Source organism: Nematolebias whitei, chromosome 6, assembly GCF_014905685.2.
Source record: "Nematolebias whitei isolate Nwh7 chromosome 6, NemWhi1, whole genome shotgun sequence".
NCBI lineage: Eukaryota > Metazoa > Chordata > Actinopteri > Cyprinodontiformes > Rivulidae > Nematolebias > Nematolebias whitei.
Genome location: NC_056503.1, coordinates 28,190,543 through 28,212,904, shown reverse-complemented (window position 1 = coordinate 28,212,904; position 22,362 = coordinate 28,190,543). Strand labels below are relative to the sequence as shown.

The 22,362-nt window shown below is 39.1% G+C and overlaps 1 long non-coding RNA gene across 1 annotated transcript; it reads left to right on the top strand.

Annotated features, from left to right (window-relative positions):
* Nucleotides 1-8,144: 8,144 nt before the first annotated feature.
* On the top strand, nucleotides 8,145-22,349 carry LOC119410611. Its single transcript, XR_005186861.1, has 3 exons — nucleotides 8,145-8,220; nucleotides 8,459-8,485; nucleotides 22,320-22,349. It is a non-coding gene; the product is annotated as an uncharacterized LOC119410611 (long non-coding RNA).
* Nucleotides 22,350-22,362: the final 13 nt, after the last annotated feature.

The following is a 22,362-nucleotide window of genomic DNA, read 5'->3' as shown; positions in this document are numbered from 1 at the left end:
TTACTATTTTACAATATCTTGATAATCAAAAGTGTGTTGAGTTCAAACCATTTTAAATGTTGAAGTGAACTACTCATTTTAAATCAACTGTGAAACAGTATTAATGATTTTTAATCCTCATTCAAAGTAGAAATCAAGTTAATGTCTGTTACAAGAGTAATGATGCATTTTTGATTTTCTGTCAGAAATGAGCAAGTTGTAAGTCGGTCAAAAGTGAAGGAACGGTCAAAAACATGTTTACTGGAAAGAAATGTCATGTTTAACTTTTTCAGATAGATAGAAGAGGACTGGCTCCAAAAAGTCTCATTTCTTCAAAACATCTTTCTGTCTGTTCTTAAAACAATCTACTCTGTCTCCTTGACTCTTAATGACCCTCTTACGTCACTAAGACCACACCCCTGTTGGTTCTATCAGCCAATCAGGAAGTTTTCAGGGGAACCGGAAGTGACCTCTTTAAAAGGGTCAACACTTCCTAGTTCCAAGCAGGAACGCAGAACAACGGGAACTACGCAGAACAAGTTCCAGAGAAGTTTCTAATGGAATGACCAGAGTCCGTCGATGCCACGACGTCTCGCTGTGGCTACCCGACGGAAGCTCTGAACAATGAGGAAGTCTGTTCAGGGATGATCTCACGACTCCTGAGATCTCTGCTATCCTTACGGAGACGCTGGAAAGCGTTGAAAGAGAACTCTACACCGAGGCCGAACTATCGTCTGCAAAGGTAAAGAGTCGATCTTCAACTGCGAAGTGTACCGTGGGTTAAGCTGGGTCCAAAGGAGCGTGTTGTTCTGGTTATAACAGACACATTCCCTCACCCATCTCTCTCCATTTAAACTTCATTTTCCCATCTTTAAAACTCTTCTATCTGCCAGTAATTAATCCAGATATTTTCAGAAATGTCTGTTGTAAAGCTGCAAGTGATACCATGGCCGTATGGTTCTCATTGTAAAGCTCATTAATTAAGCTGTTGTTGAAATCAATCTGCCAATTAATGTAAATGTGTGATGTTGTTTCAAATCGTTTTAATAAACGACCCACTGTTGTTGGTGAGTCAGAAATTAAAACACGTTTCCGTCCACATTTAATCATTCAAAACACGATTGAACTCAGTCCAGAAAAATGAAAGAATCCATTTAAATTATGAATAATATCAGAGACAGATTATAGTTCATTACACATCTCTAACACCTTACCTATAAGTTAAATGGATATTGGCAATACTGGACCTGTATTTTCTTGGTATTGAATCAACACCAAATTTTAAAATAAAAATAATATTCCACCCATGTGGGGCTGGGTCCCCCCTGTTTCTGGCCCCTATTTCTGCCCCTGCCACTCGTTCCCTTTTATATAACCCGTTGCATGTTATTACGCCTGACTGGTTGCAGCATGACATCAACACAGACGGGAGCCGGCTCTCATCACTCGCTTTTATGAGCTGGCAGGAGAAAGAGGTATTAACTGTGGAGCCATGAAAAGCCTGAATTCACATCACTATTCATTAAAAAAATGATGGAGCATAATAGGTGTATACAAAAACATAATTAGGCCAGAACATATTAAGCATCTTACTTAGAGGAGGATCTGGCATTAGGGGAGCAGATACATGTGTGTAAATGACGAACGGGGGTGGGAACTAATCCAGAACCCCAGAAACCAGCACAAACTCCAAAACGGACTAGAGCTGGAAAACAAGACACTATGAGAAATAACATTCCCACAAAATGAGATGAGAACTAAAGCAGAAACTAATTAAACATAATGGGAATGGGTTGAACAAATCTCAAAAACACCGGTAATCTTAGACTTAACCCTCCAAAACCAAGGAGAGTCTCATAAATTAAATGAACCATGGATCATAAGAACAGCAGCTTGTTAGAGACTGGGCTGCCACACCTTGTCAGTGATTATTTGGAGGTATGCCTTACAGAGAGCAGAGCGCAGGATTTTTGTAGAATTAGGAATGGTTTCTTGCCACAAGTTAAACATCGTCTCTGCGCATGGTTAATCATGACAATAGCAAAATAACACCGTGTGTCTGCAATCCATGTTTAGTCGCAAAATCATCGTTGGTTCCAGGTTACTGCTGTTCTTTGCACATTTAGTCAGGATTAAACACTGTGTAAAATCCTCTCGGTGGAACATTTAACCAAATGTTTAGATTTCCTACCTTTGTATATACTTTGTATTTTGATTAAGACCATTAATTCATTCAACATTTATTTATTCAGGTTAGTCTCATTGAGTCACGAGGACTCATTTTTAAGAGAGACCTGTTTATATAAAAAGAACACAGATGAGGTAAAGACAACAACAGACAATCGTATAAAAGCATATAAAATGAAAAGTATATAAAATAAGTGATATAAAACAAAATAAAAATAAAAACGTGCTACATTATAAAACAGTGTAAGATACTAAAAACAGGAACATGTCTGTATTGAATTTTGCATAGAACTTAACAGTAGTTTAAAATCCTTTAGAGGTCAATGTCGAGATCTTCAGATCTTTTTACAAGGTGTTCCAGGAAACAGGAGCAGAGTAAGAGAAGGCCCTTTTGCCAAATTTGGTCTGCACTGAGGGGACACTGCAGGTAATGATGTCCTGAGAGCGCACGCTGTAGCTGCACTGACGTAGTGACATGTAGGAGATGTATGAAGGCAACAGACCAAGAAGTGATTTAAAGATGAAAATGTACCAGTGAGAGAGTCTGCATGAAGTTAATGATGACCAGTTAACCAGTGAATACAGGGTGCAGTGATGGGTACGGTAGTTACAGCCAGTTATGAATCTTACTGCACCGTGGCAGACCGTGTCCAACATCTGCAATGTGCTTTCAGGAGCGTTCATGTATTCACTAATGAGTCACATTAGCAGTTTATCTTCTTTTTCCAGGTTTTATAATTTTAACTTTACCTTTCATTAATAACAAAATATAAACTTTTGCCTTAAGACAACTGTAAAACACATTTTTACTCCATTTGCAGGCTTTTCCTCAGACAGTCCCATCCTTCACACACACTCCAACTGATTCCCATGACTTGACCGAGTCCTCCAGGAAGTGTCAGCGCATGTTGCCGACTGTAATTAGGACAGTCAGAAAGAAATCTTTAGATTTATTGTGGGAGGGTAGTTCACTGTGTGGCACACTTGAGCTGCATGGTTATATTGAACCCTGTGCACTCCATTAAAATGATCTAATTCAAGGCTAAAGGAAAACACTCACTGTTCCACTTAACTGCCAAGACAGGAAATCCTTCTTTTGATTGTGAACTGAAAGAGCAAAACTGAGAAAACTCACTCCACACCCATGGTGTGGTCCCTACACTGAGGTCTAGATGAGCTGTTGGCATGGACAAACCGTCAAACGCTCATAAAAACCCAAACATGCTCGCAGATGTTACATTTATACTCGTAGCTGTTTGCTAATCAGATGCAGAACTAGGGGCTTTCTACTCTTTGTTGTATTGTAGTCTCGAGGACTTTTAGTTTGCTTCAGCTAGTCTTAGACAGCCAAACCTCAAGAAATGTGATCAATGCTTCCTTTGTTTAGCTCTCTGACGTTAAAACTTCAGCTGTTTTTGTTAATACTTCAGTGTTAATGGGGGAAAAATTCAACCCCCCTACTTTTAACAGTAAACTGCTTTTTTGTTGTTCGATCAAGCAAACATTTAGTTTCACTCGTTCTTCCCTTCAGCTTTAAACCGCAGTTCTGGAGTATCTAAATAAAAAGTATTATCTTTGACACCAAACACATCATTGGTTTGTTAACACATGTGAAGTGAGCAGCGCCAGCTTGCAGATGATCACACCTCTCTCATGCAGTCATCCAATTACATTTTGTGGAATTGGAAAAACCCTCCATCTGTTCATCTTGTGAGCTGGATAACTTGAAGAGTAAGTGAGATACCAACTTCCATTTTGGTGCATGGCTGCATGTAGGAGTAAGAAAATCACTTTCAAAAATTGGGTTGCCATGTCAAAATACAAGATGGCCATCGCCATATATGTATGGAAACTGGCCACCCCTACATTGCATACAAGTATAGTTTTATCATATGCACAGTTTAACTCCTGCCCGCTTGAATATCTTTCACCAAAAACACTAAGGTTTACTTGCATTCCCTGTTTACTTCCAGTCCAGAAAAACACTCATTTCAAACACAAACATTCACTATTCAAATCCCTCCCTCACTGGGGCGGCCTGTGTTGGTTTCTGGATTCTCCATGACTACTGAGTGACACAAACTGTTCATTTTCTGATTTCATCATGGCACACATCCAATAAACATGTCAGAGTTCATCAGAGGAAATTGTCAGTCACTTTGGAACAGCATGAATTCCTCCAGCGATATGTGACTGTAATGCCATGTAATTCACCCAATCACTGCGCTCTGTGGTCGGTACTGAGCTGTCACACAATGTTCCTCTAATAAACACATGAACGCCTTTGACATATGGTTTAAATTAATCAGCCTCCCAGACCACGGAGGAGCCACTGAACACAAACTACGGTCCAACAGCTCCGCTCTCTCATTTGCATTGTGTTTTTGTGACATGAACCAGGCCTTAATTAGACATACATACAGTGCAACTTACTAACTGAGGCCTTAGCTCACCACTCCCATTTGATTCAGCTGTTCCAGAACAACTGGAGTCATTCTATTAAATCCCCCGCTTTATATTTAGGACCCTGTTATTCCTTACACACTTCGGGCCATCTAGTCTAGAATCCAGAACGACCGTCTCAGAAGTTACTTTGAGTCGCAGCCAGAAATCAAGCGAGAAATAAAGTTGGAGCAGATTTCTGGGACAAATTTTCCAACTAAGGTCCCTCATCAGTATGAAAACAAATCAAAGCCCAGTTCACTGCTCCACATAATACCTGTAAAGTTCAGGTTTTTTTTCTTATTTACTTTTGCCCTGGTTCAAGCTAACAATGCTGTGTTCATGCTGCTTCACCACAGTAATGATGTGTGCCAGATGTGCACATAAAGGGCAAAATTCAGTGTATTTTTTTTCTGGCACAATGAGAATGAATGCATTAGAGAATGTTTGTCCTACGAATGAGGGTAGTCGTTTCAAAAGAAAAAAAAAAACAAGCATGTATCTATGGGATGCCATTTGTAAAGTTACACAGTCAAAAAACTTCCTAACATCAATATTTTGGTTTATTTAGCTTTTAATAAGAAAAAAATAGTTTTTTTTTTCAAAAATCATATTTTCACCATACATTTATAAATGTCATAGTTCCAAACTAAATGTTTAATTTTCAAACTCTATAATTAGTTTACAAACTAAATGCTTAACTTGCAAGCTAAATATCTAGTTGGTAAACTAAATATTTAGGTGTAAATTAAATATTTATTTTCCAAGCTAAATATTTATTTTCAAAACTAAACATTTAATTTCAAAACTAAATATTCATTGTCCAAGCTAAATATTTAATTTACAAACTAAATATTTAATTTCTAAGCTAAACATTTAATTTCCAAAATAAATATTTAATTTCCAAAATAAATATTTAACACTCAAAATATTTAACTTGTAAGCTAAATATTTAGGTCCAAGCTAAATATTTAGTTAGCAAAAATAAATATTTAGGTTAGGAATTAAATGTTTAGCTTAGAAAATAAATGTTTAGTTTGGCAATTAAATGGAAAATAAATAATGTTTGGAAATTGAATGTGTAGTTTTGAAAATATTTAACTTGGAAATTAAATATTTAATTTACACTTAGTTTATTAACTAAATATTTAGCTTGCAAGTTAAGTATTTAGTTGGTAAACTAAATCTTTAGCTTGTAAATTAAATATTTAGTTGGTAACTATGACATTTATAAATGTATGAATAATGTGGTGAAAATACGACTTTGAAAAAAAAACCATTTTTTTTATTAAAGGATAAATAAACCAAAATATTGATGTTAATGTTTGACTGTGTAACTTTACAAACAGCACCCCATACATATCACACATTGGTGATGGAAGATGACCATCCTGTATTTTTTTCTTATGTTTTCCAGGTGTGTATGTACCGCCTGGTACTGGGATCGGACCAGGAGCTGCTGGTCCAGGAACTGGATTCTTTCCAGGTAAGACCTTCTGTTTGAAACACGTCCACAACAAACTAACCTGTTTGTACAACTAAAAATCAGCTCCAGTGGAGCTTGAAAATTATCAAAACATTTTATGAACATCATAAAACACACTGTTAATAGAAGTTTTATTATTAAAGCTTTGAAGCTGATCTTTGCATGATATTAAGACTTCAAATGACTGAAGATGTATTTTATTTTAAATGTAAATACAAAAAAAGGCCATTGCTGAGCTGACAAAGGGATACACATGTTCCCACATGTATGTTATATTGTGACTGTGTACAACGCAGCATTTTTCAATGTTTGCATGAACGCTTCATCTTCAGCTCCATCATGACACGATAGGAAATTAAATGCATACATGTATACAAATGATTTGTACACATACGTAGTTTTAGCTTGAATCAATACCGTGTATGATTGTTGTGTTTTTAGGCTCTACTGGACAATTCCCTGCAGCCTACAAACCAGCTAAAGCTGCAGGTGAGTGGAAGAGACCGTCGATTCATGATTTTCCCGTGAATACTAAAATATTTTTAAGAACTGCACCTTGTTTGTCATAAAATGGGTTCTGGAACATCTCTGTAGGTGACTTAGATATTAAAAGAAATAAAGTACAAGTTATAAATGCTGAATTGTCTAACAGCTGTGTCAAAAACATGTGATAGTCAGCTTCATGCAGATTGACTTCTGCAAGTTTATTTCTGAAATCATTCCTTTCGCACTTCGATGTCTTTAGTACAATGATGTTTGTGAAACAGTCATGGCCTCCAGACCTGATAAATGCTGCATGTAGTTGGTCACGTCACACCTTCATGGTGGATGCTCTTGGAGCACCGTCCAGTTTAGAAGCAGGTCACCTGTGTGGATAATCTCAGCATGGCTTCAACCCCCATTTTTTGGGCAGGTTTGACCCCATCCATCACGTTTAATGCTAACAGTACCTGCGCCATGGCTGAGGGAAGAGTGACGTGATGTCTTTTCAAATAAAATTGACATTTTTATATTTTTGGAAACATTTTACTGCAAAACATATGTCCACTACCATTATATATAAAAAAAAAATGATATTGCAAAACCAATTATTCCTGTCAGCTTTGAGTTGGTCAATAATTGGAAATGCACAATAAGCATTGGATTGAAAACTGCGATTAATTTAAAATTAGGAACATACTGTAACTGTGGGAATAATCGGGTTTTTGAGTCAACAGTTAAAAACATAATTTGCTGGAAGACAAAAAAAAACAAAAAGATTTTTGGACCAGTTGCACTTTTTTCATTAGCACACTTGTCAGTAAGATTAATGTTTTCATCCTTATACATCCTGAACAAATCTAAAGGGAATAAAATAACATAACACAATTATTACAGGCGTTTTGACTTGACTTGTTGAAAGCGAACAGGAGTGCTGAGAAGCTCATCATCATCACTGGAGGATCATTTCCCTGATAAATATTTTATTTCTGCTGTGACAGATGAAACTTGTCTCAAGACTTTCATATCTCATCTAAAACAGGCAGATCAGGCATTTTGCTGTTTAACTAACACATTAAAGCATTAAATCAAACTCTTAAAGCCTCCGTGGATGAACAATATTAAAATGCACCCCTCTTTTGTTTAGGCTGCTCCCTTCCTTAGTGGTTGTCACAGCGAGCGAACTCACACAAGGACTTGGTAATTGTATTTTTTAGGCCAGATGATGCAACCTTAGCTCTGTTGGCACAAGGAGCTGCCATCTAGGAGGCTTGGGGGAGCAGATGGGGGTCTTAAGGGCCTTGCCCAAGGGCTCAGAGTGGGGCAAATGAAGGCAGAGGCAGAGGCTTCACTTTTTCCACCCACATTTTGATGTTACAGTCAACAGGGGATATGAACTGGTGACCTTACAATCACAGGTTCACTTCTATGACCTCTGCACCACCACTTCCCATTAAATCCCCCCCCCCTTTTTTTAAATAAAGACCAAAGTGTTACTATAAAATGATAACAGTAATGACTGCTGTGTCTCTGTTTGACCCGGACAGCAGGAGGTTATGGAGCCGGTGGTCGAGGTGTGGGCCCTGGTGGTTTGGTGCCAGGTGGTGTTTTGACTGGTGGCCTTGGCTTTGGAGGATTACCAGCAGGTATGAATGTTAAAAAAAGACAAAACCTCTTGCCGCTGCTGTCATGTATTCAAACCCAACAGTTTCAGTAATCAGAAACATACATGAACGCCCGGAAAAAATAACAAACATTTGTCAGAAACTACAGTTGCTTAACCCAAAGTTGAAAACTGAGTGAACTATATTTGTAACGTAGCGCAGAAAAACTCAGTATTTAAAAAATGGAGCATTTGTCTCAAATACGTCTTCTCACCAACAGGGCACGGAGGAAAGGCTCCACATCCAGGTGAGTTTGAATATTAAATATTTTTGGGAAGTGTGATATTTGATTCATGCACAAACAAATTAAAAAGTTTCCAGTAAAGCTAGTTTAAAATATGCATTCATACTTATTCTAGACAATGTACCAGTAGCTCAAACAAACTTACCAAACTTTAGGTTTAAACAAAAACAGCTTCAGCGCCTTGAACGGAAGGAAATCTGATGAATTGCCATTAAGCTGATAAAGTAATGTATAGGCTCGGAAATGTTGACAAACCATCAGAGAAAGCCAGTCTGCCCAGTCAGAGGGTAATGGTCTTTTGAGTGCTTGTCCACCACTTTTTTTTTAAACACCCGTGGGTTTGTTTACACTGGCCTCGCAGCTGTTTGGGGCATCCTGAATGGAAACCGTTGCGAGAATCCACCCTCCTTCACCTCTGCTGCATGAGGAGTATCAGGGTTGGTTGTCAGAGAGCAAACAGTCATCAGCAGCTGCCAAACAATGGAGCCAGATCTCTGATTAATGTTACCGCAGTGTTAGACCTTTACAATATATGGAAACCTCCGTGTTGATATTCTTTTCTTCCATACTGTACTGTAAATATTTTCCCTTGCTGTATTTTAGGATTCGCCCCTATTGGTGCTTTAGCAATGTTTAATTCGCAAAGCGCTGCTGATACGATCTCAGCCTAACTCTCTGTGCTGAAAAAGATAAGGAAACAAGCAATAATCTTGTAGACCTGATAACACACGGAGCGGGCTGCAGAAGGGTCCCCTTGGACTGCCACACCTCCATCCACTTACAAGACTTTCCAGTGCTCCATTTTGTTAAAAAATGACCTAATATCCAGTTTTGGACGGAAGTTGGTTTTGGCTGGTAGCAGCAGAGCATTCCTTGAGAAATATTCCCAACTTTTCTTTGGATTTTCCTCCCTCACAAGTGAACTTAGTGAGAAAAGGGGAAGCAAACGGTATTAAAGCAATTCTTTGATTTTTTAATTTATTTTTCTAATTGGTTCAATTTGGGTTGCCGTAAATAATCCTTACTGATTACAGCTATATGAAAAAAAAAAAAACACCACACAAAATGAACCTAAAAGTCAGATAAGGCACTTTGCTTTAAAATAAATAAATAAATGGAACAAGTGTGAACACCTATTGTGATGCATTTTTCTTCTGTACATTTTTCAGTGTGACTCTTGAGCTATTTCAACAAATCATATCAAAATGTTCAGCTCTTTCAGGACAATCCTGCTATGACTTTTTGGTATTGGTGCAACTTTAGATTTTTTTAAATATTTAGCCTTTTCTGTTCGTTTTTTTTTTTTTTTTGGATAGAAAATGAATTGAGCTCATTTTACATCCTTCATATCTTTAGACCTGTTTACAACCTTTTACTGTTCATTTCACTTTTTGTTCTGCTTCAGCTTCTTTCAGCTTCCTTGTGCAAATTTGAACTTTTTTCAGCTACTTTAAGCTAATTTCAGCTGTTTTGTTCTCCTTTCAGATTATTTATGTTAAATACAACATTCTTCTAACTTCTTTCTGCTAATAGCTTCTTCAGCTCCTTTCAGTTTAATTCTGCACTTTAATCTTTTTTCTGCTATTTCAGCTGCTATTTAGCTGTTTTATGCTAAGTTTTGCTTTTTAAGCTTATTCCAATTTTTTTTTGCATAAATTGAAACTATTTTCAGTCTAATTGGACACATTTGTGCTCTCTCCACTTTCTTCTGGTAATTTAAGCTTCTTTCTGCTTTTTTTAGCTACTTTTCAGTTGGTTTTTGCTCATTTAAGCCTTTTCAGATCATTTTCAGGTTTTTGTGCTCATGTCTTCTATTTCTGTATTCTTCTATTAATTTAAGCTTGTTCTACCATTTCAGCTTTTTTTATTATTATTTTTTAGCATTTTTTATCTAATTTCAGCTGTTTATGATAAATTAAAGTTTCTCATGGTTATTTATGTATTTTTCTGACAAATTAAATTATTTTTGCTAATTTCAACTTGCTATGTTCCTTCCAGCTTTTCATGCTAGTTTCAGCATTTTCTGCTATTTCAGCTACTTTTTAGCTGTTTTTGTGCTAAATGTAACTTTTGCAGCTATTTCCACTTCTTTTTTCTTTTTTTTAGCTCATTTCAACTCCTTCCACCGTTTAAGCTTCTTTCAGACTTTTTGGCTAATTTCCAGCTATATTTGATCATTTCAGCTTTTTTAGCTAATTTCCTAACTTTTGTGCTAATTTTTACTTTTTTAAACCTAATTTAGCAAATATGTGTTATTTCTGCTTACTTCTGGCTTGTTCTTTCAGCTACATTTCAGCATGTTTTAGCCAGTTTCAGCTGTTTTTCAGCTAGTTCTTCAGCAATAAGCATTAACACTGCATTTTCGCAGGAAATGCAATTTCTCTAGTTGTGATTTGTTTTTTTTCGTGGCAGTAAAGCAATATTTAAATGAGGGTTTCCACAAGTGGAAGTAATTTCCAGCCCATAAGAAAAATAAATCCTGAAGTCCTCACATATCTGGACATATCTTTGCTACTTGCAATAAAGCTTTTCATTGTTAAGCAAATGTGCAGTTCACCTGTTGACAGATGTGGCAAGTTGAGTCCATTTCAGCCTTTATTGACGCCTGCTAAAGGAACAGCCAACCAAAGAACGGGAACGTTATAAATGCATCATAAATATGGTTTTAAAACACATTTAAAAGTGTCAAAGTTCATGCTCAATAATCTAAGTTAAAAATCCAACAAAGTTAAGTCAGGTCCTCTGGACGGTTTCTTTTTGTTGAAATGTTTCATCTTTCATCCAAAAGACTTCATCAGTCCGAGGAGCCAACTCGTCTGAGGCAGTCTTTTGGATGAAAGACAAAACGTTTCAACAAAAAGAAACCGTCCAGAGGACCTGACTTAACTTTGTTGGATATTTAAAAGCAGATTTTTTTTAATGTCATTTTAAGCATACACACGCAAACACCAGAGAGCTGCAACATCATGAAGGACGTCTCACATAATAGGAGCTGCCAGTCATCCCGGGGTGTAAATCATGTGGTGACATCACACTCTTCAGACGCACCTTGTCTGGTCAGTAATGAAGAACAGCAGCTGGATGTGTGAGTAGCGTGACTGCAGTGTAGCTCACGCAGGGCCTTGTAAATGTTACACTAATTGTAAAGCCTGTCAGCTCTCTGCTTTGACGACGCACTGAAAGCTGGAGAGGGGAACTTTGTTCTGGTAACAGCTGTTGGACACGGATAGTTTTCCTGTGTCGCTGCAAGCTAAGGTGGACTCGATACTTCAAGGTGTGGTTGTTAAAACTTGGCTGCTGTAGACCGGCTTCTTGTCCGTTTCAGCCAGTTATAATAAAACAGAGTTGACTGCTTTTCCTGTTGGAGTAGTGTCACCAGTTCAACAGTCTGTCCTAAACGGAAGATGAAAAGTGTAATAAGGTGCGTTTCTGTTTTTAATGTGCAAAACTAATCTCTGACATATAAAACCATCCTGACGCTGTCAAACTACGAGTACAAAAACACATAAATCTGTTTTTGTAGCTGTTTGTTGAGAACTATTGTAACTAACGTGGTTTACCAGCTGATGTGTTTCTAATAATTTTATTACTGAGCATCTCACAAAGTTAAGTCAGGTCCTCTGAACAGTTTATTTGTGTTGAAACTTTTTGTCTTTCATCCAAAAGACTTCATCAGTCCGAGGAGCCACAAAAAACTCAGTATTATAAATAGCTCCTTCATTTAGTGAGTCAACCAGTTTGATGGTGCTCAGATGGTTTCTGGAGTCCGCCCTCTCCCCGGTCGACTTGTTTGAGGCAGTCATGGCAAAAAGTGGTTCAAAATACCCTTATTCATGCTTATAGAAATATCCTACCAATCCAAAACTTTGTTGTATTTTTCTACCTGGATTACTGAGCATGAATCAGAATATTATTGAGCATCCATCAGACGACACAATAGAAAGGTCTCACGCTTTGGTTTTGAGAGTAATGTTACGATGGAGTGAGTTTTTAGTTTATGTTGCCCCAGAGCTTGACATAGATTTGCCTACAAAAACATTTAAAGACTGCCTGGTACTATATTTCTCAGGACTTTTCTTAAAACGTTAGCGGCCCAAAGTAGGTTTTTTTTTCAGTGTAGCTCAATTAACTTACAAAATTCATCATGCAAATTATTGAATTACTATAGTACCATTTCACAACAAAAGGTACATCAGTGCATTTTACAGAGAAAACAAATTAATTCAAACAAGTCAATTTAAAAACAGACCCGTTAGACGTCTGAACCCCCACTTTCAATGCATTCATAATTCATTCCTTAAAGACACAATCCCACGGTTAAATTAATAATTTACCATTACAATTAATAAACTGGGCGGCACGGTGGCACAGGTAGTAGAGCTACCACATCTCAGTGAGAAGGTCGCAGGAAGGAATTCCAGTCGGGGGCCTTTCTGGGTGGAGTTTGCATGTTCTCTCCGTGCATGCGTGTGTTTTCTCCACTTTCCTCCCACAGACTAAAAACATGCATGTTAGGCTGATTGATAACTGTAAATTGTCCCTAGGTGTGAGTGAGAGAGTGAATGGTTGTTTGTCTCTATGTGTCCCTGTGATGGACTGGAGACCTGTCCAGGGTGTCCCCCACCTCTCCCACAGTGATAGCTGGATATGGACACCAGTGACCCCCGTGACCCGAAAAGGAAGAAACGGGTAAAAGATAATGGATGAATGGATGGAAATAATAAAATGTATACAGTTCTATAGTCTAAACATTCATTTGTATTAGAAAATATATATTTGATGAATAATATTCTAAATTACTATAATATTTAGTATTTTGTGACTTGGGGAAAATCAAACCAACCTTTGGCAGAAATTAAAAGATGTCTCTACAGTTTATGGAAAACAAATGCATTGAGTTAAACATTAACAGCTTTTATTCGCGGGGCGGCTGTGGCTGAGTGGTTAGAGCAGTCGTCCTCCAGTGCAAAAGTTGGTGGTTTGATTCCACCAACAGTCACATGTCAACGTGTCCCTGGACAAGAAACTGAACCCCACATTGCCTCCGATGTGTGTCTCATCAATGTATGAATGTGATAAAGCTCTGATTATTCTTTGTAGAGATCTAGTTTGATCTACTCTATAAGTACAGTCCATTTATTAAAAAGATTTACTTTAAAAGATGAAACGTTAAAGATACCCACTGAACTGAAGGGAGCAGATGTTTTACTCCACTCTGTAATTTTAAACTACTAACTTCAGGTCATTTTAATAACGAAACTCTCTTAAATTTGACAGCTAATCAGTAAATCTTTTGATACATCTTCCAGATCTGGTTTGCATCAAAATCATTGTTTGAATTAGCACCAAGTGACCTTGTCAGCCCTACAGCAAGAAGAAAGGGGAAAGGCTGAGGTGGAAAGATATGATGGACATTATGAGGACAGACAAGAAGAAGTGGAGAGAATGGAAAAAATAATGGTTCTAAACTTGCCACACGTCAAACGCAGACTGTTCCCCTCTCGTAAACACGTACAGCCATTTGCACAGTCGCACATGAAACACTTGCGCTTCAGAGATCCTGCCGAACGCAGGGAGACGAATAGATTGAGAAGAGAATGAGAACGTTTCTCCAAAAGAAGACGAGCTCCGAGGAGGTTTAGTCCCTGGAACACATGTGCTTTTCATTACTACAGTTCAGACCTCTGAGCTGCCAAAGACTGGAAGCATCTGCATGTGAATGTGCACGAGCGTATGGAAACACGTTTCTGAGCTTCGTATCTGTGCATTTTCAACTACGACCACCTGTTTGAGGATGCACAAGCATAAATATTTTCAGCGACTCGATGACGTCTCAACAACATCCAGTTTTCCTTTCGGGTCAACGCGGACACGCTCGCTTTTTTTAAACAAATCGTGAAAAATGGTTTTGTTCTCCGTCCATCCAGCGTTACACTTCCATACGTTTTAAATGGGTTTCAGACCGACGCACCCCACGGATCAGGGCCCACCCAACATATGTGCGGCCAACAAAAACCTGTTTGTTCACATTAGAAGCTTATTTTGTTTCCTAAACAGTTTTTCTTGAATGATGTCACCACATTTGTTGTTTCTCTCTCTAATATTCTCACTAATTCACATTAAGCAACTTGTTTTAGCAACGACTGAGTTTTAACATGTATTTATTAGAGTCTCATCACATCACAGTTTGTTAATTGTGGTACTTTCCCCCACATTTATCCAGTTCTGTCACTTTGGTGACATCTGCCAGCCTTTTTCTAGTCTGGTCTGTGTTCACTTTGCTTCGTTGCTCTCGAGTTAATATGATTTACTTATTTCATGTTCTCTGTTGACCAACATTCCCATGGCGCGGTGTTACATCCTTTCCCCCCTGCTCTCTTTCCCAGCCTGTCTGGAGCTTCAACAGCTTTCTTTGTCCATCTGGCAGCTCAGCACAGAGTCGTTTCTGAAGTAATGAAATAAATTTTTTTTTTGCTCTTATTTCCATACAAGCCTATGAAGACAGCACCAGCCAAGCAACTGTGTTTCAGTCATTTGGTGAAATGAACTGAAGTCCATGCTTTGAAGGATGTTTTATAGATGTAGTGCTGCTGTCTGCAGCTCCTTTACACATTTTCAAGCCGGGCCTCAGCCGCCATCAGTGTCAAGTGCGATATGACAGAGGAGGAACTGAGGTTTGAAGCTGATCTGATGCTTAAACAGTAACGGAGGTAGTCACAGAGTGGAGTTGGTGAGTATTTGAGAAGTGGAAGGCAGGAATATGTAAGCACACGAGGGGTGTAAATCACCAGCTTTACCAGGATACGATATTATATTGATTTGTTTGTACGACGATACGATTTTTCTCGATATCACAAAGTCTGTCACATTTTGAATCTATTCGATTCACAAGTCTGCGATCGATATATTGCGATATCAAATGCCCATCTCATTTACATATAAATAAATTTTACTAAAACAATTCAAATATGATTTAACCATTTTATTTATGTTATTAAAAGGCACCAGGCATAAAAAAAAAACTTAATTAATGAAAAAATAAAAATAAATGACTTGTTCAGTGTAGTCTCACATTTCTCATGTTTAAGTGCATTTTTAAACCAGTTACCTTCTGTCAGAATCCAAAATATTTCCACAGTGTTGATTTAAATCTAGCATGAGAGTGAATTTCATTATCTGCGCTTTCTGCCTCGTCTGCCATGTTGCTGAGACGGCTGCAGAGCGCAGCCGCGCACGGAAATGGTGACACAGACGTTCCTTGGGAATTTCAAAATAAAAGCGTATTTTAATGACGATATGAATCAATGTTTTAGTTTTGCCACAATATAATTGAATAATTAATCATTTAATTGCTATATCGATGTAAACCGATGTACTGTTACACCCCTAAAGCGCACGTCATAGTACTTGATCGGCTCACTTGTTTCCAGTATGAACGACTACCTCAGAACCACTGAGAGAAATTATATATAGGTTCATTGTGTGTGTTCAACAACTGAGGCCTAAAGATGCTGGGACGTCTTATAGTAACTTACATGGTTGTAAATTATCTGTAACATGGCTGATTATTGATCCTGACATAGAGTAGTACACTTGTACAAATTCACAATATCTCAGCCCATGTATTTCAATAGGTTTATATTAATGTACTTTTTTATTCCCTTGTCAGTTTTGCTTTTGCATGATCCTTTCATCTTGAGGCGATATGAGTCAGAGAAACTATCTCACCTCAGTGAGAGATTTCTCTTGGAAAGTTTTAACTTTAATCAGTCTCAGGGCTCGGTTGAACAACTTTTGAAAATAAATAGTTTTTAAATGACATCAGTGTTTGCCTTTGAGGCCTCAGATGCGTTCGTTCGTATTGCAGTGACTCTACATGCTCGTACAATTTGGCAAAATCAGTGCCGATGACACATTTGACCTCTCTCACTTGTTTGCTTTCTTGGAGTACCCCATATGTTTGCCAGAGTGACATACTCCACATGGCTGCACAAAGATCCCCACCTTTCTAATGACAGAAGAATTTGGGAAATGCTTTTGAGATTGACTAAGCCTAACATCAATGACTATTTGCATATTTTTGCGGAGAGCCAACCTATTAAGCACTTGTCTCTTCTCTCAACCCTGAGTTGTCAGAAAACTATTCCATGGAATGGCAGTCAGATCCACATGTGAACCATCTGCGAGAAAAAAACGCATGTTGCCAACTTTGCATACCACGACCACAGGCTGCATTTGTTCACCTGTTTTCTCATCCCGTGTGCAATCTGTACAGCTGAACATCTCTTCAGATGGAACAAAGTCATCAGAAATGATCACTTTCTCTAAATGGCATGCTCACTCCTGCCCAATTTACTGGTGGTGTTCATTAATGACTGCAGTGTGTGTTTACGTGCCGTAAAAGTTTTCTTCAAGCTAAAGGCAGATGCCTCTGGATGAGAGAAGCTCTGCAGACATATTCAAAGCTTAGTGTTGGCAAAGGAACTGTGACATTCCTTTAGAAGCGGATAAAATGTAAAGTAGGAGAGGCTTTCATCTTTTGTAGAAACAAGGGGAAAAAAACGTTAGCTCGACTAAAAATCTACAGCGTAGCATGTTCTACTCTGTGAGGCTCGTAGTGACACCAGAGATGATGAGGTGTCATGCATATGAACACATTTCAAATTAAAAGGCAGCGCTGATGGTACGTGCACAGAAAGGTTTGTGAATAATGCCTGTGTTTGAAGAAAGGAGAGACTCACGGAGACTCTGGCTGGTGAGGTCAAGCAGCCTCAATGGGCATGGCAGCTGGTTTGGCAGGGTGGCAGTGCACGTAATCCTAATATCGTGCAACACTGACTTTACCCGTCGCAGTTCATCTGAAGCCATTTTATACAAGTCCTTAGTGTCTAAGAAATGATATATGTGTTCTGATCCCCAACTGCATGGGTTGGTGAGACTCGTTAATGTTGCCAGATTTGCTCCATCAGTAAAAGTTTGTGCCACCAAATGAAGCGCGTGCTCTCTCTTTATAATATGATGCAGAGGAGCTCTGTAAAAGTAGAAATTACACTTAGAAACTAACATGACACTTTTACTGCACTGAGTTCAACAGAGATCATAGAGAATGAGACAACCTTTTCCTAGCTTGTCAGTAGGACCTTTGGCACAGGGGGTCATCTGACTAAAGGGGACGGCTCAGACTTTGGGACCTCTCGCTGATCGTGTCAGTGACTCCATGGAAAAAGGAAAAGCAAAAACAATAAAAGGCTTGTGGCCAAAGTCGTACTGGTTTACACCAGGCAGCAAGGAGAAGCCGAAGCAGTGTGGCTCCGATAATACTTAATTAATCCAACATGTGAACAGTCCTGCTTTTCACAACTCGATGCTCGTGACTGACAGCCCACCGAACCTTCAAAGTGACAAGGAGCAGGGGAGGTCATAAGAAAGAGGGGGGGGGGGGGGGGGAAGCAATGGGAGCTTAGGTGCGTCCACTTGTCACGCAATCTGGAATCACTAAAGCACCTCACATCATTTTGTTTTCATCTGCTCTCACGTCACCCTGCAAGAATGCAATCTATCCACCAGCTTGGACGTTCATCAGTGTGATAATCTGATAGTGATAAAAAAAAACTTGGTGTCATAGCACTGACAGATGTAACGATAAGCTTAGTGTTCAAACTGGAAATGTACATGGGACCACAGTCGAAGAACAGATCCTGCCTGCCCGTCACGGTGAAACATCACTCGTCCCTGGCCTTCCAGAAGGCCTTCGAAGACGAGGCTCACCTTCATCAAGATGCTCCATTGTTTTACATGAAGTTGCTGGGTTTGCGTTGCCAGAGCGCGCCTCTGCGTTTTTTTCAGAACGCCCTGCTTTTCTGCGTGTTCGAGGTTTCCAACCTAAACACTAATGTTTATGTTTACACAACAATGCCAAATGATTATCCCTTCAGTCACTCCTGCCATTTTTCAAACTGTCTCTGGTTTCCAGCTATGAGTCAAAACCTTCTCATTGAACCTTTCTGTAAACAAACAATTTGTTTCTATAATGCTCGCCTGATTGTATAGGGGATTAAACAGAGAGGACTATGAGAAACAAGTCCCCCAAAATTCCTGGACGACTCAGCGCCCCAGCTCCAAAGTCTGCTTCCCTCGCGTCTGCCGTCAGCTACGGTGGATCTCTGCCATGGAATTCTTCTCTCTCCTAAATTAAACCCTTCACCAGAGCCAGCTGGTCCGCGAAGCAGAGAGGGGGAGGAAAGCAGGAGATGGAGGAGAGAGCAAATGCTTCTTTCACTTTTCAAGTCTGGCTTCCTCCGGTCACAGCCATTAACGCCTCATGTCTGGTCAGCAGAACCCCCTCAGACCGGAGAGAAGGGAAGGAGTTTGGTGGAACAGGGAGAGAAGCAGTGAGAAGAGCCGAGGACGTTGTTCTGATTAATGATTCTAGTGTTCTGCTGGTCCTGAAACAGAATGGCCTTACCTGACCCCAGTGGAGAATGAGAAAGATGGTTCAGTGCACAGATTGAAACCAGATATTTTTTGTTCACACTGGCTCACGTCCATCACTTGTACTGGTTTGAGAACATGACTTGTGACTGAAAGAACCAGCTTTAATGTCTGGCCTAGTTTTCCTGCGATGTCACAAACGAAGAAGTGTTTGACATCATACAGCAGGGGACACTGATTATAGGTGCCTGTCCCTCAGCACATTTTCATTACTCTTTAAAAGAACGACTCCTCTTTTGTAATAATGGACTTGTGTTTTCTTCCTTGTTCTTGCTGAGGTCATTTTTTAAACAAGCCACAGCAGATGAATCACCGCCGTTGAGCAACGCATAGTTTTACCCATGTTTCCCAAAAAAGCTTGGATGCTGCGTAAAATATAAATCCAAACAGCTTGTAATCAGCTGAAAAACAGGAACAGTGTTTATTTAAAAAGCAGCATAGTGAGAACACATCTAATGTGGAAATTTGGATTCCGTCGATACTCATTTTGAATCTGATGCCAGCGACTTGTTTCAGTCATATTTCACACGGTGTTGCAATCTCTTTCTCAAACACCCCACTGAGACGATCAGTTGTCTCGAATGTGAAATGTTTACAGCAACACTGTTCCAGTTCTTTACTCTCCAACCGTCTTGTGCACTTGTCGCTTTCGCTTTGAAAGTCCGGTGTTTCTTTGTGTAGAAACTGGCAAACAAGTTGTGGTTTTTTTTTTATCTAAATTGAGGAAAGGATGATGTATTGCCATACTGCATCATTTACCTTCCACTTTCCTTTCCTTGGATTCCAGCCCTCTCCTCTTGTGTGATATCAAGTTTCTGTTCCCTCCATCTTCTGTGCAGTGGACTGGTCTTTTCTAGATGTTCTTTTTTGCCCAAGGTCCAAATGCAGTTTTGTTTTCAGATGGTCCCCCAGGTTTCTTATGTCTTGAGTGTCATAGCAACAATTAGACTGAACATTAGAGAATAGAAATCCTTCAACTCGTCAGCAATCCACCAATTCCAAGGAAAACGGATTATTTGATATTAAGCTCTTGATTCATGCGTGGGCTTTGTGACAACAAACAAGGTTTCTGCCGACCTCCAATGATATGTGACCTATGGCATGTCCGTCTGCGTGAGCGGTCCAACAAAAGCTTGCTTGTTTTAGCAAACAAGATGGTGTCGGCGTGACCAAACAGAGAGTCTTTGTAGAAAAGCCCTACATACAATCAGTGGACAGAAGCCAAACCAAACCATTAATTTTCTTACCATGTCCTCATGCTCCCACCCTGAAAATAAATGACCACCAGTGTAGCATTTTTGTTAAGTGTTATATTTTCTTAGTGTTTAGTGAGGTCAGAACTACAGAAAACAGCCTGTTTTTCTTGGGTAAACATTTTGCGTGCCCACGACCTGCATTAATGGTCGCACACAGCCGTGCACGCCCTCGCAGAAGTACTTAAGTGTTTCTGTTTCATGTCTCCTGAGAGTCGGGCCCAACGTGGCAGGTGTTAGGCGACCCTGAGCATGCCTGTCACAACCAGGGCACACACATGAGAGCACAGGTGGGCTGAGTGATGGATGGATGACGTCTCCAAAAACCTGCCTGTCTTGACTGAGCAGTGTGCAGTGTTTCCACAAGTCTCTGACGAGCTCCCCGTCTCCAGCTCTGACTGCTCTCAAACACTTTAGTGCACTGAACTAGTCCACCAGCCCATGTTTTACTGGTTTTGAGCATCAGAAATGTTTCTGTAGAACTTGTACACAAAGTTTAGTTATGTTGGGATCATTAACGTTCTATCTTATCTCATTTTATTTGTCATATGCAGGTTAACACAAGGTCAACAGTGCAATGAAATGTTCAGGATGAGAAGAACCGACTTGAATCGCTATAAACTAAAAAACAAACAAGAAATACTAAATCATGCAATAAGGGTACAAAATAAAGTACCAAAAAATGGAAAAGAAATATAATATTTACAAGGTCCAAAAGAAATATAGTAAACAACAACATTGTAGAATATAATGGCGCAAGTACAGGATGAATTCATATGATTAAGTATTTCACAGGTAATGCACATAATATATTTTGCACATAACTAACACTACATATATTGTACTTTGTACAAATGTACTTTGTTACCTAACAGTTTGAAGGGATGTGTTTCTCACTGATGAGACTGAAACAAATGAGGCAGAGTCCTCGTATCATAAGAGAGAGTGGTGAAGGAAACGCCCTTTCAATTTGATTTATGCAGCAAATGATTTCACTTATTTTTACCACCTGCCAGTGGTTGAGCAATCAAAGGGATAATCACAAAGATGCAGAGCTTGTCGTCTGGGCTCGCGCAGCGTGCCCTGCGTGTTGCTGAGGCCTCAACGAGACCTGTGCCCACATTTGTTTAATAAAGATCCTGAAACTCCACACTTGATCTTTCTCCCCATCTCACCGCGCCCATTACTCCTCGTCTTCATCGCATACATCACTAGCTGCACCCTGCAGGTTGTTGGACCGACGGCAGCCTGATTTCTGCTGGTCTCTGTCTCATGGTCTTCTTTCTGATCCACAGCTGTTCTCAACCAGTTTTTTTTTTTTTTTTGGTCTTTTCTTGATTAAAGTAAATTCCTTAGTGGACAAGCTCGCTGGCAACGTTTGACTTTTGTCTGAAACATCCATTACTTCAACCGGTTCGTCTCAGATGGAGTAACATGTTTTTACGGCTTCTTTTAGTTCAACGTTGAGAAATGTTCTGATTTTGTTCAAACGTTTAAAAAAAACAATAATTTTTATAAAATAAAGAGTTATCATTTCGGCAGATTTCTGGAAATAGGTTCAAAAGAATTAATCTACATATTTTCTTTATTTTAAACGATTGGATTTTGATTATCGCGTGCCTTTTCCTATTCTTTTATATTTGACGGCATTTTAGACATGTGGCATGTAGTTTTTTTAGTATTTTTTTTCAACACTCATAAACACGTGATAAAACAAAATCGAGTTTATTATTTTCTGACGCTATCCCAAACTTTGGCGAGTTCAGAGAGCTTCTATTCCAGAGCCTTTCGGTCACAAAGCACTTTGAGCGTTTTATGTTCATGTTCTCCTCCTTCGCCACACTTTTTCCATTTCCGTATATTCCTCTCACATGTTTTCATCTCATCATCAAGCTGAAACACAAGCTGAGATTTGAATTAATTGATTCTTCAAGTGAAGTCAAAGCTTTTGATGCCCAGAGATTAGCACAGATATTTTTTTAAGTCCATATAATCTGACTGCTCCCTCCAGTGTTTAAATCTCATCCAAACCAAACAGAATCATTTTCTGTGACTTTCCTTTTACTTTGCTTTTTTCCTCTTTTCTTGTTCAGGTTATGGAAATCTAGGAGCTGGAGGAGGTGGGTGTTTGACGCT